Below are 6,000 nucleotides of genomic sequence, written 5' to 3' on the forward strand. Positions count from 1 at the left end.
AATTCCTGGTGCAGTCAATTTGCTGCCATGTATACATTATTGTCACGTGTTTTTCCCTTCATCTGTCTACGCTGGAAATATCGAGGTCTTAAATCTCTCATGATGGATTATATGCTAAGGACCAACAATCTTGCTTCTGTAATCTTTCTGACCTCCAATCCTGCTTGTGTACCGTGGCTGACCACCAGCTTTGCTTGCGTCATGTTTCTGATCACTAGTCTTGTTTGCGTAACGTTTCTGACCATCAACCTTGCTTGTGTAACGTTTCTGACTTCCTATCTTGCTTATGCAACGTTTCTGACCACCAGCCTTGCTTGTGTCATGTTTCTGATCACCAGTCTTGCTTGTGTAACGTTTCTGACCACCAGCCTTGCTTGTGTCATGTTTCTGACCACCAACCTTGCTTATGAAATGTTTCTGACCATCAGTTTGTTTGTGTAATGTTTCCGACCAGTTTGGCTTGTGTATTGTTTCAGACCACTAACCTTGCTTATGAAATGTTTCTGACCACTAGTCTTGCTTGTGAAAAGCATCAGATCATCAGTATTGTTCGTGTAACATTTCTGACCACCAGTCTTGCTTTTGAAATGTTTCTGACCACCATTCTGGCTTGTGAAATGTTTCAGACCACAAGTCTTGCTTGCGAAACGTTTCAGACTACCAGTCTTGCTTGTGAAACGTCTCAGACCACCAGTCTTGCTTGTAAAACGTTTCAGACCACCAGTCTTGCTTGTGAAACGTTTCAGACCACCAGTCTTACAAAATATTTGTGGATCCTCTCAGAATTGCTTATTCTATTTGTAAGACTAGTAACAGACAATACGACACGGCAGAATTCAATTTTGCTTCTCATGTAAACATTAATAATGTTCATTGATTTTCTGTTTCTCGTTTTGAGCTTTCTCATTATCATGCCATTTTTTTTCTTGCCTTTTGATAATATCTTGTTAATGAGTTCCTTGAATTCATCTTGGACGGTAATGCGTAAGGCATTTGCTTAAATTTCGCTTCACTGCAGTTTCTTCATATCTTTTTATTTTATCGTTTTTCTCTCTAGTATCATGTGCAAAACACCCGATAATTATTTGTTTTACCTTCCTATTGGCATCGGCAAATAGCAGCGAAGCCGGTACCGTTCCATTTGCCATCATCTGGAATTTTCTGATGGCGAAGGACTTCTCTGACGGAGGCGAAGAATACTTACATTTTGTGTGTGGCAGCTTCTCCTAGTGAGGCTGGAAGGCGGACGCCACCTTCGGCGGAGTTTACAGATGAGGGGAACTTAGAACATCTTGATGAGATGACCTTCATCATCGTACCCAATATCGAAGTCAGCATGGTAATACATGGGAACGGAAATAAAAGTAATGGCGAATGTGTTCAGAATATTCCTTTTCTCACGAGTAAGACGTGAACAATGAATGTAAAGTGTACTATGGTCCACACACACACACACACACACACACACACATCGTCATCGTGAATCAAACCACCGTCATCTTCCGACCCCATTCGCTCCGGTAATCTGATCATCGCTTCAGTCGTAACTCCCATTCATGCCCACAGTGCGACCGTCCATTCAGTTAGTGGTATTGATTCATTCATTTTTGTGAGGGTGGGCCGGCCCCTATCCCCTCCTGGCCCAGGCAGCCACCAGCACCCTAGCTAACGCTGGACCAAAGGGCCGCTAACTGCTCTCCTCTGAGGCAAAGTTGGTTCACTCATGATGGACCAGAACACGGATACGGTGGAACAAAGCCTGGCCACGGTGGACCAGAACTTGGCCACAGTGGAGCACGCAGCTACTCTTCTGTGACATGCAAGAAGGTGAAAGGAGGGAATGGGATAGAGTGAATTAGAACGATGTGGTATACAGGGGTAGACGTGATGACCAGGATGCGTCCCATAATGGAGCAGAATCCATCTCACGGTGGGCTACAGCCCGACCCAGGGTGGACCAGATCCCTTGGTGAACGAGTCAGATCAATGGTGGACCAGAGACTTGACCACGGTGGACCAGATTCCTCCTCATGGTGGACCAGAGGCCAGTCTATGGTAAGAGAGAGCTTGACAAGTACTCTACTTTGATACAGAGGTGTTCTGCTCGAGTTGGACCAGAGACTGGCCCACGCCGAACCAAGAACTGGCCCACACTGGACCAGAGACTGTTCAATACTAAACGAGAGATTGGCCCAGCTGGAACATGGACTGGACTCGGAAATGGCCTACACTGAGCAAGTGACTGGGCCACACTGAACCAGAGTCTACTCCACACTGGACTGGAGAGGAAAGGCCCACACTGAATCACAGACTGGCCAGCACCGAACCATAGAAATGAACAGAAGAGAGAAACAATGAACCGGAGACTGCAGTTATCATAACCAGAATCATTCTCACTGTGAACCAGTACATAGTGAACCACTGTACGACCTATGGTAAACCAAAGCCTGATGAAAACTGGACAAGAACCAGTATTCAGATGGCCCAGAATATAGCCTAACATGACCCAAAGCTGGTTCACAGCCTTGACCACACGTTGCCAGGGTCCATCCTCATATGGACCACATCTTGTTCACATGTTGCCAAGGTCAAGCCACATATGGACCACATCCAGACCATTTTGTCCCACTGTTAAACCATAGTTAATAATAATGCATCGCCCTGAACAAGAGACATGTCCTCATTGGTCCGGTGCTGAGACTGTACTTCGAAACCAGTACCCTGCCACGTGGTACATGAAACTGCGGACCGAGGCGGTCCGCAGTTTTCCTTACGCTTGGCTCGGTTCTGGACCATGGTGGACCAGACTGAACCAAGGCCCAGCCTTGGGTGCATGAGGTTCCAGTATATGTCGAACCACGGTCCAGTTTATGCTGAATCAACAACCTGTAAACAAGTGGACCCAAAATTCGGTCCACGGTGGACCAGGTTAGCCCATTCCGGATCAGAAAATAGCCCCTGTAAAGTAAATGTCTGGCTTACACTCCAGAAACAGAGTCTAAATGTCTGGCTTACACTCCAGAAACAGAGTCCAGCACAGAGCAGAACCAGGTCTGCACCAGACCAAAGCCAGACCAGTAGGTAACTGCATCTCAATTCACAGGAGGCCAGAGCACATCTTGGGCCAGACCCACACTGGACCTAGACCTCATCCTGTGCTTCAGACCCTCCTCTAACTGTGCACCAAAACCAGGGTTACAACAATAAACCAGACCACAGGTTATAGTGGGCGTATAACTTAGACCATAGTGGACCAGATCCAAACTATGGTTGACCAGACCACAGACCAAAGTGACCCAGACCCCAGACCACGATGGACACAGATCTCAGACCGCTGACCCCAACCCGTGTTGCACGCAGACCTCGAACCATGGTTGACGCAGACCCCAGACCATGATGGACGCAGACCTTAGACCATGATGGACGCAGACCTCGGACCATGATTGACGCAGACCTCAGACCTTGATGGACGCAGACCTCGGACCATGATGGACGCTGACCCCTGCCCGTGTTGCACGCAGACCTCGAACCATGGTGGACGCAGACCTCATACCATGATTGACGCAGACCTCAGACCATGATCGACGCTGACCTCGGACCATGATGGATACTGACCCCAGCCCATGATGGACGCAGACCCCAGACCATGATGGACGAAGACTTCAGACCATGCTGGACGCAGACCCCAGACCACGGTGGACGCAGACCTCAGACCATGATAGATGCTGATCCCGGACCATGATGGACACAGACCTCAACCCATGATGGACGCAGACCCCAGACCACGGTGGCGCGGAGCCGGCCAGACCCTCTTCACCCCCCTGTGAAGTACCGTTGATGATAACAGGAGGATGATAACATCAGAAAACATACACGATAGCCAGCGTGCTATCGGAAAGCCGAATGTGGCGATAGCGTGTCGCCCTTTGGGACCCCAGCAGATAATCAATCGAATTACTAGGAAATATGACGTTAATATGATGTGGTAGATTACAATGTGAGTGAACAAGACTGGAGACAACTCCATAAAAACCCTATGGTGGAGGTGAGGAACCCGGTGAGGCTCCTGCAGGTGATCTCGTCGAGAGGGAAGAGGACCTCCACACGATATTCGTTCCCTCTTGTTACGTCAACAGAGTCTTGACTCATCTGTCTTGACTGACTGACCCCCACGTTACTGTTCTCTTTCCCCACCTCCCACGGGGCTGAGAGGTGGGGATGCTGAGAGTTGGACTTGGATTGAGGAACTGGGGGGTGAAGTTGGTGGGAGGTGTGTTGAACTAGGAGTGAAGGACCTAGAGGTGAGGATGCTGGGAGATGGAGGAGCTGGGAAGTGAGGAATGGGGCGGCTGGGAAGTAAGGGGGACGTCTGATTGTGGCAATTCTTAGGAGTTGGGAATAGCGAGGATCTCACGTTTCAGATGGAATGGGCACAGCGTTGCCAACCCCGATAAAACATAGTTTTTATAGTGTAGTATATCCAAAGGAAATACAAACATTGAATTACATGAGCGATATTCGTCGGACGGATCTCATCTGTAGGGCAGGTGGGTGTGGAACTGTTACTCCTGCGATTCTCAGGGAACAATTTAGTAATTTTGTTAAGACCTTTAGCATTCCTGAACCCCCCTTCCCCCTAAAATAATTATATCATCATTATCATTATTCTTCTTCTTATACTTTGTCGCTGTCTCCCGCGTTAGCAAGGTAGCGCAAGGAAACAGACGAAAGAATGGCCCAACCCACCCACATACATAAGAGCCCACACATGCACATATACATACCTATACATTTCAACTTATACATACATATAAAAACACAGACATATTCATATAAACACATGTATATATTCATACATACTGCCTTCATCCATTCCTGCCGCCATTCCGCCACATATGAAAATGACCCCCCCCCCCCCTCCTCCTCCCGCGTGCGCGCGAGGTAGCGCAAGGAAACGACAACAAAGGCCGCATTCGTTCACACTCAGTCTCTAGTTGTCATGTGTAATGCACCGAAACCACAGCTCCCTCTCCACATCCAGGCCCCACAAAACTTTCCGTTGTTTACCCTAGACGCTTCACATGCCCTGGTTCAATCCAATGACAGCACATCGACTCCGGTATACCACATCGCTCCAATTCACTCTATTCCTTGCGCGCCTTTCACCCTCCTGTATGTTCAGGCCCCGATCGCTCAAAATCTTTTTCACTCCATACTTCCACCTCGAATTTGGTCTCCCACTTCTCGTTCCCTCCACCTCTAACATATATATTCTCTTTGTCAATCTTTCCTCGCTCATTCTCTCCATGTGACCAAACCATTTCAATACATCCTCTTCTGCTCTTTCAACAACACACTTTTTATTACCACACATCTCTCTCACCCTTTCATTACTTACTCGATCAAACCTTCCCACACCGCATATTGTCCTCAAACATTTCATTTCCAGAACATCCACCCTCCTCCGCACAACCCTGTCTATAGCCTATGCCTCACAACCATATGACATTGTTGAAACCACTATTCCTTCAAATATACCCATTTTTGCTCCCCGAGATAACGTTCTCGCCTTCCACACATTCTTCAACGCTCGCAGAACTTTTGCCCCTTCCCCCACTCTGTGACTCACTTCCACTTCCATGGTTCCATCCACTGCTAAATCCACTCCCAGATATCTAAAACACTTCACTTCCTTCGGTTTTTCTCCATTCAAACTTACCTCCCAGTTTACTTGTCCCTCAACCATACTGAGCCTAATAACCTTGTTCTTATTCACATTTACTCTCAGTTTCCTTCTTTCGCACACTTTACCATACTCAGTCACCAACTTCTGCAGTTTCTCACTCGAATCAGCCACCAGCGCTGTATCATCAGCGAACAACAGCTGACTCACTTTTCAAGCCCTCTCCTCCACAACAGACTGCATACTTGCCTCTCTTTCCAAAACTCTTGCATTTACATCCCTTACAACCCCATCCATAAACAAATTAAACAACCATG

The sequence above is a fragment of the Panulirus ornatus genome, chromosome 9, assembly GCF_036320965.1.
Source record: "Panulirus ornatus isolate Po-2019 chromosome 9, ASM3632096v1, whole genome shotgun sequence".
In the NCBI taxonomy this organism is placed as follows: domain Eukaryota; kingdom Metazoa; phylum Arthropoda; class Malacostraca; order Decapoda; family Palinuridae; genus Panulirus; species Panulirus ornatus.